We start from the raw sequence: 12336 nt of genomic DNA on the forward strand, positions 1-12336 counted from the left end.
ATACTAAAAGATAATCGATTAACTGGACCTAATTATATCGATTGGAAAAGGCAACTACATATTGTACTCACATATGAGGGGTTCAATTATGTGCTTACTATTCCCCGACCTTCTCCACCTTTGCCTGAGGGTCCTCCTAAGGAACATGAAGTTTTTAAGAAGTGGAATAAAGTGGATGAGATGACTAGGTGCTACATTCTTGCTTCACTCTCGAATGTGCTCCAAAGTCAACATCTTCATTATCTCACTTCTGCAGACATCACGCTAAACTGCTATGACAAACTTGATGACCACCAAGATGGTCCAAGGTACTCCAGTTTGGGATCATGCTTTAAAAATGATTGGTTTTCTAAATGCACTTGAGATCCTTGGATGCAACTTAGATGGTGAACTTCAGGTTGACATGATTATCGCTTCATTGCCAGACTCATTCAACTCTTTAGGGTAAATTATTCTATGAATAAGCTTGAGTACTCACTCGCTGAACTTCTGAATGAGTTGGTAACCTTTGAAGGGATAATCAAAAGTAAGAGTGCATCTATCAACTACACTCAGTCTGCTAGACCATCCACTTCTAGGCCCAAGAAGAGGGGCAAAAAGAAGAAGAATGATGGTGCCTAAACTGTGTTTGTGCCAAGCAAAGTAATCCAAAAGGATTAGGGAAAGAAAAAAGTGCGGGTTGAAGGCGAAGGAAACTGCTTCCATTGCGGTCAACCGAGTCACTGGAAACCTAACTGCTCAACATTTCGCACGCAAAGCGAAGGAAAATGTATATTCATTGTTGAGGCATGTAATGTGGTTGAATCTATATATTCCTGGTGCATAGATTCTGGAGCCACTAATCATGTTTGCAATTCATTGCAGGGATTTCAGGAGTCCAGAAGCCTCAATGAAGGAGAGATATACTTGCATATGGGATCTAATGCTAAGGTGGAAGCTAAAGCGGTGGGAGTGGTTCATATGCAGTCTGATAGTGGGAGGAGTATTATTTTAGAAGATTATCTTTATGCGCCAAATGTTAGATGCAATTTAATTTCAGTTTCTTCATTGGTTTGCAAAAACTATATTTTTATTTTTGGGAAAAATGTTTTAATTAAATTAAATGGTTGTGTTATAACTTCTGGTGCATTGAAAGATAGTCTATAAATTTTAACTCCTACCCTATATCAAATGCAAAATTATGAGTTAAATGCAACTTCATTTAGATTGAATGTTAAAAGAAAAGCAGTTTCTCCAAACTCATTGTATCATTGGCATCTACGATTGGGTCACATTAATCAAAATAGGATTCGAAGGTTACTTAAAGAAAGTTTATTACCTTGTGAGGCAGAGGAACCTATATCAACATGTGAATCCTGTATTGAAGGAAAGATGACTTGAAGGGCTTTCTCAGCCAAAGGATATAGAGCCAAAGAATAATTAGAGTTAGTACACACAGACGTGTGTGGTCCTATGAACACCCAAGCAAGAGGAGGGTTTGAGTACTTCATCACTTTCATTGATGATTATTCACGTTTTGGATATATTTACCTAAAGCGACACAAGTTAGAAGCTTATGGAAAATTCCGTGAGTTTCAGGAGGAAGTGGAGCATAGATTAGGTAAACTTATCAAAACACTTCGATCTGATCGAGAAGGTGAATACCTCTTGGGGGAGTTCAAGGATCATATGGTCAATGATGGTATTGTGCGCCAGTTATCCGCACCTGACTGCCCCCAACAGCATAGAATGGAAGAAAGGAAAAACAAAACTTTGCTTAACATGGTTAGATCTATGATGAGTTTTGCTACATTACCTCTATCATTTTGGGGATTAGCCTTAGAATCTGCGATGTACATCTTGAACTGTGTTCCATCCAAATCTGTTTCAGGAACACCATATGAGCTGTGGTTTGGACATAAACCTAGTTTAAATCACATGCATATATGGGTGTGTCCAGCACACGTGCGTAAGAAACAGGCAGACAAGTTAGAAGCAAGATCAAATGCATGCTTATTTGTTGGCTATCCTAAGGGCATTAGACATGGATTATTTTATGATCCTAGGGACAATAAGGTTATTGTCAGCACTCATGCTGTATACCTGGAGGAGGATTATATTATGACCCACATACCTAGTAGCCAAATAGTGTTAAAAGAGATGGTTGGCACATCAGATATACCCCCTATGGACATACCTAATATAAATACTGAGAATGATGAGACACAAGAAATCCATGTTAAAATACCATCAGAGTACATTGATTCCCGCACCAGTCTTTCGTCATAGTGGGAGGACTATCGTCCGACCCAACAAACTAACACTTTTAGGTGAGGTCTATGAAACCGTCCCCGATAAGCATGAGTCGGACCTAGTAAGCTATACGGAAGCGTTGACTGATATAGATGCAAATCATTAGAAAGATGCCATGAAATCATAGTTGGAATCTATGTATTCTAACAAAGTCTGGGAAATTTTAGAACTTCCTAGTGGGGTTCAACCCATTGGTTGTAAATGGATCTACAAACGAAAAAGAGGAATGGATGGGAATGTTGAGACTTTCAAAGCTAGACTGGTTGCTAAAGGTTTCACTCAATATGAAGGTATTGATTATGAGGATAGATTCTCACCAGTTGCAATGCTTAAATCTATCCGCATTCTTTTGGCCATTAGTGCTCATTATGACTATGAGATTTGGCAGATGGATGTTAAGACAACATTTTTAAATGGCCATCTTGAACAAGACATCTACATATGGCAACCAGATGGTTTCGTGATAAAAGGTCGTGAGGACTGTGTGTGTAAGTTGAATAGGTTTATTTATGGACTTAAGCAAGCTTCACGCACATGGAACATCTGTTTTGATCAGGCAGTCAAATTATTTGGCTTTGAACAAAACGTGTTTGAACCTTGCATTTACAAGAAAAAAATAGGGTAATGTCATCATGATTCTCGTTTTATATGTTGATGACATCTTACTCATTGGTAATGATGTAGAGGCTATGTCATTAGTTAAAAGGTGGTGGTTTAATAAATTTGAGATGAAAGATCTTGGAGAAGCAAGCTATATTCTTGGGATCAAGCTTTTCGAGATCAGGCTAAAAAAAAAAAAATAGGCTTGTCTCAAGAGTCTTACATTGACAAAGTACTGACCAAGTTTGGAATGGAAAATTCTAATAAAGGGTTTTTACCATTTAGACATGGATTAGCTCTTTCTAATGACCATTCTCCCAAGACTGTAATACCCCTAATTTTAGAAGGATAGTCTTGGCATTTATTTAATTGTTTAATTGCGTGTTATTTTATTGGTTATTTTAATTGTGTGTTTCTTTTATGGTTTTACATTTGATTTTTATTTTAATTAATTGATTAAAGTGTTTTGTTTTCTTTTATTGTAAATTATTTTAAATTAAATTGTATTATGGTGTTTTATTTGACTTAATTGATAATTGGTTTTATTTAATTAAATAGGTTTAAATTAGAATTGTGTTTTTCTATATTTTCACGTATTAGCCGACATAGGTTATAACTTAGGTTATTCTTGGGCCGATTAAGTGTTGCATTAGGGCTCAAATTATACAAAGATTAGGGTTGGATTACTAAGCCTATAATTAAAAACAAAACCCATATACGTAGTAAAAATACAGAGAGCAACAGTTGTGGTTTTGAGAAAACAGAGAATGGAAACTTGAGAGCTTACAGAGAGGGATTAAGGAGGGAAGCTAGGGTTGTGGGTTTCAACTAAGACTAAACCAAGAGTGACGGAGGTGGAACAACAGTCGGGAACTTCGTCGGAAAATTCAGGAAACGATAGTTTAGAGTTTCAAATCTGAAACTTAAGGCAAGTTCTGTTTTACTCTGTCTCTTTAATCTGTGTTCTGTGCATGTTTAGGAAGACTCCAGGAATTAAACTAAGGCTTAATTATAACCTTTATGCATGTTTAATTAATGTTTCAATTCATGGAATAAACCTGTTCTTGGTTGTTTTAACAAGATAGTAATAAAAACTGCAACTTTGTAACCTTGCTCCATTGAACAGTTTGTTTTTCAATTCAAGTTTTGATTAAATATCATTGTATATCCTTGTTTTATAATCAATCTGGAATTGGAATAGACCTTAAAAACATGTAATAAAAGTACTACAAAGAACTGGTACTTATAGGAATCGGAGAAGACAAAGCTTAAACGGATAGAAGGCTGCTAAGGGAGAAAGAAGAGGCTTCCAAAACCCTTAGAGGTGGGAGCCGGCTCTTGGTGCACTAGAGCAGGCTCTAGAAAGTCTAGAGCCGGCTCTAGATGGGAAGAGTAGGCTCAACTTTTTTCTAGAGCCTGCTCTCTCTTTAATTGCCCAGAATGTTAATTTTAAGGTCCGTTTGGGTTGAAAATTGGTTTTCTAAAATTATTTAAAAGCTACTGGAGGGTGTAAATCATTGCCAAAGACTTATAAAAATGTTGGGAAGCATGGTTACAAGTAGGTATTGAGGATGGAATTAACTTTAGTTTAAACAGAGAACCGTAGGAGGATGATTGAAGAATTAATTTTCTTTTGTCTCTTATTTTTGAAATGTTGATTTCTCTGTATAATCTTAAACTACTAATTATATTTTTATTATGGTTTAAGCATATAGTAATATAACTAGATGTAAATATGGATGGAATTAACTGATGATTTAAACTGAATATAAATTGCTTCAGTTATGACACTGTTTGGAGAAATAAATTGCATACTTTTGTTTTGTCATTTAACGGACTAGAATTTGGATTTTTATTTATTACTGTTTTAATTATATTTAGACAGTTTTATAAGCATAGTAAATTCTTGGAATTATCTATGTTTGGTTGGAAGTAAATTGATATAACAATTCAGTTAATTTTATCAATTAGTGGATTTGATGCATGATATAAATGCTATGTTTCATAATTAGCAAATTTAATGGTTGGAATATAATTTCTAGGCCTGGACTGAATGCCTAAGTTTTATATTTATGGATTAATTTGGTTTGTGCATATTTTGGGAGTTGGGTTGATGACTATCTAGTACTGTTTTATCAACTCTATTAACTGGAGGATGGTATGTACCGGTATGGGACGGTGACATACTAGGTATGGACTAGTTCAGACACTAGGCCTACCTAAATTGGGATTAAGGTATGGATTAATCATAAAGGTTAAGTCCATCACTTATATGTGTCATATCAATTGTGAATTGAATGACCTACTATGGTTTCAGGATGGATTTGTTATACATATTTCAGACCACTACACAGATGGATGGTATACTGTATTAGGAGGAGTTTGGACTTTATATATATATTATATGGTGCCGTGGTATGAGCTTGAGTCTCATGACCATGGTTAGGGCGCGTATATCGCATAGGATGGATAACTATACATAGGTGTTGTTCCCTAGTAGGTCTAGGTACTCATGTCCACCTTAGGGTGCGTATTCGCATGTTGCCTTCTATTCAGGCTGAGACAGATCTATTGGACTAGCGAGTGTCCTATAGTGTGTACTATATACTTATATAGACTATTCTAGATATTGTTGAGTCTTCCTAGGATGTATCTGCGTATCGGATTATTGCTTGGATTGTAGTAGATCAGGACTTGCATGTGGGCCTGACCCACTTCTTTATTTTTTAGGTGTTCGTCAGTTCCAGAGTTAGAGCTTGGACGTGCAGAGCAGATACAAATATTCATTCCTCCGACTATGTAGGAATCTTCTTTATGTTAGCTTTAGACTTTATTTCTATTATTTCAGTTTTGGTTTGAGAATCTTTAATAAGGAGTCCAATGGATGGATTCCCAAGTTGTAAACCTATGGAGTTTGGATTTAACAGATTTCAAGAATTATATTATTTTAAGGATTTTCAATTAGCATTCTTTCAGCTTATTATTTTTATTCTTATTTTATCCTGTATTCTGTGTTCGGTTACATATTAATTGTTTGATATTCCTCGAGTTTGGGCATGGGCCTGATCAACCCGTGTCTCGGATCCGAGGGGTATCATAAAGACTGATAAGGAAATTGAGCAAATGAGGCGCATACCATATGCTTCGGCAGTTGGTAGTCTCATGTATGTCATGGTTTGTACCAGACCGGATATCTGTTACTCAGTAAGGATTGTCAGTAGATATCAGTTCAATCCTAGACTTGATTATTAGTCAGCTATGAAGAATATCTTAAAATACTTTAGAAGAACTAAGAGTCTCATGCTCATTTATGGAGATGATGATCTGGTTCCAATCAAATATACGGATTCTGATTTCCAATCGGATCCAGATGCCAGGAGATCTACATCTGGATATGTGTTCAAACTTAATGAAGGGGCAGTTAGTTGGAAGAGTGTAAAGCAGGGTTGTACTGCTGACTCAACCATGGAAGCAAAATACATTGCAGTCTCTAAGGCAGCAAAAAAAGTTATTTGGTTGAGAAACTTTCTAATTGAACTGGAGGTTGTGGAGCATATAGATCGGCCTATGACGCTTCATTGCGATAATAGTGCGACTATAGCCCAAACGAATAACCTAAAATTTCATAAAAAAATAAAACACATTCAGAGGAAACATCATGTGGTTCGTCATATAGTAAAGCGAGGAGATATATTTGTGGCCAAGATTGCATCAGAACACAACCTTGCTGATCTATTCACAAAGGCTTTACCGATCAAGATTTTTTATCGTCATATGGAAAACATGGGAGTTAGATGTGATTCGAATTGGCTATAAGGGCAAGTGGGAGCTGTTGGGATATGTATGTCCTAGCATAGCAAATTCTGATTTGAATTGTAAAAGTCATGGTTCCTTATCTTAATATTATTATTAAGGCATTATACAATTGGTGAATGGAATGCATTATTTTTTTGATTCATTATGGAATTGATTGTGTCCACTTGATTACAAGATATATTTATATATGTATGTAATGGCAATTAATACTAAGTTATAAATTAGTAATCATAAATGGTTTAAAGTCGGTAATTATGGATGGACATTTAATTAATTAAGACTTAAATCGAGTTCACGATAGGTTGAGATATATTGCGAGAGCCGTCGTATGCAATTGCTTTCTATCACAGTCATGACTTTTGACTTTCAAGCATGAGAGAAGTATAAACTCTTTTATTAATTAATAATTACTTTAATTTGTTTGGCGAATACTTCGGGATCCTTAGATTGGCACCTTGGGTAGTTATGTAATTAATAGTTAGAGGGTTATATTCTCAATATTTGCATCAGTGCTACTTGTATTTATTTTGTATTGATTATGGTTGATCACAAATTAAATTCGAAGGCCGTCGTATGTTTTAGACAAAATGTTATATATATATATATATATATATATATATATATATATATATATATATATATATATATATATATTAATTATGTTGTCGAATTGATGGCTTTATTATTCGATAAATAATTATGCATAGAGTGGTCAGAATGCAACATTGACTTAGAGGTTATTTACTATTTAATTGAAGTGTAATTAATTTCTTTTAGTAGAGTAGAAATTAATTTATGAATTAATTGAATTAGGTCCATGATTTAATGGACCAGACCAATTATTAATTTATAATAGTCAAGAAAATAGTAAGCCCAAAGAATTCTCACCCATAGCCCAAGTTGATATTGGAATCCTATTAAAATTGAAATATTTGAATTAGAGATTGAGAATGATTTATTATTTTCTTTTCTTATCTTTATTTTGTCTATATATACATGGGTCCATGTATATTTTAGGGGTGACTTTTAGAAAAGGAAAAAGAAATATATTTTCTCTCTATAGTTTTTAGGATTAGTTATCTCTTCTAAAGGAAGCTACCACAAGCCGTGACATCAAAGGGATGTCGAATAATTTTAACTCAAATTCTCATTTTCTTTCAAAGATTTTTTTTATTGAAAAGGTCTAGTGAAATAATAGGTACCTTTATTGAGGTATTTTCATTCAAAGATTCAATCTTTAGTCATTAAAGCACTCTTCACAAAGGTCATTCATCGAGGCATACTGGTGATACCTAAAAGGAAGATTACCATCAAGAAAAAGGAGAAAGGATCTTGCTAAGGGATGTACAATAAGTGAGAATATTCACTTTAGAGGAAAGATTTAAAGGTTTATTTAGACCTTTGATGTAAGTATTCGATCTATTAATTGAATGATAGATCATATTTTATTTTTGCATAAAACTTGTCTCTATGTGATGAATCAAGATCTATGTATGAAAATCCCTCAAAAAAATTTTAAAACTTGTGCGTTTCCAAACACTCACAAGGTTGGATTGTTGGCCAAAATTACAATCTAGCCAAGTCCAACTAGTCAAGGTTGGTCAATGGATTCAAATTGCCTTTTTTATCAGATTTTAGATAGACAATTTTGTATGGTTTTGACCTATTTTTCAACTTATAAAATGACTCTATAACATTTATAAATACTTTTATTCTCTTTTGAATAATTACGGACTTGGAGATTAATTTTTTCAATTGAGAGAATTGTTTGAGAGTATTCCTCACATAAATGTTCAGTGTGTTTGTATCTATTTAAGAGTATAAACTATTACACTTGAGTGATCTTAGGATGCGGACATACTGTTATGGAGTATTCGAGTTCTTCTAGTAACCAGTCTACAAGTATGTAGGAGTAAGCCTCTGTAGTAGTTGGACGAGGAGTTGCAAGCTAGAGGTGTTCAACAGCTAGTTCTTGGTAGAGTATAGTGGGTTTGAGCCGGGGACAAAGTTTGTTGTACTTTGTCTCGAGATAATACATTCTTTCACTTGAGATGGCAAAGTGTGGTTTTTTCCCAAGAAGGTTTCCTCAGTATAATCCCGGTATCACTCTCAAACTTTACTTTATTTACTTACTTTGTGTGTTTGATTTAATTTTTATTTTCAAAACAAAATAATAATTATAACAAAATCAAATAAAGGAGCAACTTTCTCTTACCGCGCAACTTATGAAATTATAGTTTCAAAAGACCCTCGTGTAAGTGTGAGATATATTTGAGGATTGATGAATTTGTAATTTGATATGTTTTGTATATCCCAATAGGACTGTTGTTATTTGTATTTATAGAGGAGATATAAATAATATTGGATTACAAAGGAAATAATATAATCCCTATAATCAAGTTATACAATAGGAAAGAATAATATAATCTCTATAGTCAACTATACATTAGGAAAAAATAATAATCCCTTCAATCAAGCTTCATAAATCAACCTAGAATTAAGGAATCAAACTCCATAAATCAACCTAGAATCAAGGTGGTTGATATATATCTTTACACCCTCCTGTAATCACAGCGGCATTAACGACTCTGAGATTGGCACATGCTTGAGTAAATCGAGCGACAGGAAGACCCTTAGTGAGAGAGTCAACCAACTGAACATGATTAAGAACTAAAAGCATTTGTAAGGCACCATGAGCAGCACGTTCCTAGATAAAATGGTAATTAATTTCTATGTGTTTGGTACGACCGTTGGAGAACTAGATTAGCAACAGGATATGTGGCACTAATATTATCACAAAACAGAGTAGAAGGCTTCCGAAGAAAAATACCAAGTTCACGAAATAGGGATTGGAGCCAACATAAGTCCACGATACTAGTTGCTAGAGCACAATATTCAACCTCAGTGGAAGACAGAGAGACTGTCAGTTGCTTTTTAGAACTCCACATGATAAGATTAGAACTAACAAAAATACAACTACCAGAAGTAGAATGATGGTCATCCCGAATGCCGGCCAATCAGCGTCCGAATAAGCAAAGAGATGCATGTCTTTGATAGGAACAAAATGCAAGCCAAACTGAATTATACCTTTCACATATTGAAGAATTCGTTTGATGGCATCAAAGTGAGCTGAAGTTGGAGCATGCATAAAGAGAGATACTTGATTCGTAGCATAAGAAAGATCCGGTCGTGTGATAGTGAGATATTGGAACCCTCATACTAATTGTCGAAAAGGAGTATGATCAACAAGATGAGTATCATCATCTTTAGAAAGTTTAGTACCTGAGACAACTGGACTAGCAAGAGGTTTGGCACCCATCATGCCAGCACAGTCAATGAGAGAAAGAGCATATTTAGGCTGACTGAGGGTGATAGACTAAGAAGAACGTTGAACCTCAATACCAAAAAAATAAGTAAAAGAACCAAGATCCTTCATTTTTAAATGGCGGCCAAGATAAATAATCAAATTTTGAATGCCAATCATGTCACTCCCAGTTATAATAATATCATCAACATAGATAAGAAGATAAACACAACCTACCTCTGTTCGGCAAAGAAAAAGAGAGGTATCGGACTTGCAGGCATGAAATCCCATAGTACCCAAAACTGTACTAAAATGAGAGAACCATGCCCAAGTAGCTTGCTTAAGACTATAGAGCCTTGGTCAGTTTACACACATAGTCGAGCCTCGAAGGATCTTCAAAACCTGGAGGTTGCTGCATATAAATAATGTCAGTAAGATCACCATGCAAAAATACATTTTTAACATCCAACTGGCGAAGAGGCCAAGAGAAAGTACAAGCCAATGATAAAATGAGGCGAATTGTAGGGTGTTTGACAGAGGGACTAAAGGTTTCATCAAAGTCAACCCCGGGTTGTTGATGAAAACCCTTAGCAACCAATCGGGCTTTATATCATTCAATAGTACCATCTGGTTTCTATTTGGTACGAAACACCCATTTACACCCAATAACATTCATGTGAGGGTGGTGAGGAACAAGAGTCCATGTGTGATTTTTAAGAAAAGCATTAAACTCTTCTGTCATAGCCTCACGCCAATGAGCATGTTTAGCAGCGATCGTAAAAGATATGGGATCCAGGGGAATGTCGGATAAGGTTGAAAGAAGGCAATAGGGTAGCGAGTGTTTGGTGGCTAGGAGAGCGAGATGATGACGTTGAGCTGTCAGAATAAGGCATGCTGCTAGTTTGGAGAAGAAAAAAAATTATTATTGCTGGGAGAAGAGAATGATTATGTATCTGATACCATGTATGTTTTGCATATCCCAATAAGACTATCGTCATTTGTATTTATAGAGGAGATTTACAGAATATTGGATTACAAAGAAAATATTATAATCCCTATAATCACGTTATACAATAGGAAAAAGTAATATAATCTCTATAGTCAACTATACATTAGGAAAGAATAACAATCCCTTCAATCAAGCTCCATAAATCAACTTAGAATCAAGTAATCAAGCTTCATAAATCAACCTAGAATCACGGTGGTTGATTTATATCTTTACAGAATTGACTGGTTTTTAGTTTGAGTTCAAGTATGAAAGTTTAGTTTAAGTTCAAGTATGAAAGGGTCTACAAAGTTGCAAAATCTGTAGAAGTTTTAGTGTGACAAATTAATCAGTAATATTGGTTTACAATGCAACTAATAATTAATCAGTAATATAATCCCTATAATCAAGGTGGGATCAAGGTAGAAAACTGAACTGTTTTGTATGAAAATGGGGAGGAGGAGAGTTCTATGAATTTTGAGAAAATGACACTTAGTAGTTTGTCCACTGAAGGATGGGTTAAACCAGCACAACATAACAACTAGTCCAACAAGAAAATTTGTCTCCCTGTGCTCCTTGATATTGACCCTTTGGAATCATTCTTTCCTAAAAGCATGAGGAAGTAGTAATCATCACTTATCTAAAACAAGCCTTGAAAATTTTCTTTTATCCTAATTAATTTTGCAAATAAATAAAAATAGCGTAACTCGAGTTTCTTCGAAAATTAGAAAAACATTTGATGGTCAATTTTTCAAAAGCTATTTCTTGAAACGAAAGGTTAAAATAAACCTAAATTCAAAGAAGCGCAATAATATATCTTGGAATTCGTTCAACCAGGCGTGTATAATTTACCATTTAATTTTCTACCATCTACTATATCCAAACATATCTATATATATATATATACATATACATATACATATACATATACGTTATTATTAAAGTGAAAAGAATTTCAGTGTTTTAGTATTTTAATATTTCAGTATTTATTTATTAATATAAAAAAATATTTATTAATAAATATAAAATGAATTCAAATAAAAAAGTTTACCAAATAATAAAATAAGTTACCAAGTAAAATAAATCCTATAAGTTACCAAGTAAAATAAATCCTATTATACTTGGAATTCTTCAAGTTTAAAACAACTTTACTTTTTTCTATTTTATTTTATTTATAACTCTTTCCTAAATATAAATATGGATCAAAATCTATCCGAATAATAAAATAAATTACCAATTAAAATTACGTAAATTCAATTGAGAAGTTTCAAATCATTATTAAAACAACTAAAACAATTAAAATAAATCCTATAAGTTACCAAGTAAAATAAATCATATT

This window comes from Cornus florida, unplaced genomic scaffold (assembly GCF_030987335.1).
Source record: "Cornus florida cultivar Cherokee Brave unplaced genomic scaffold, ASM3098733v1 CherokeeBrave_3.0.0_Hap2_Chr05, whole genome shotgun sequence".
Taxonomy (NCBI): Eukaryota; Viridiplantae; Streptophyta; class Magnoliopsida; order Cornales; family Cornaceae; genus Cornus; species Cornus florida.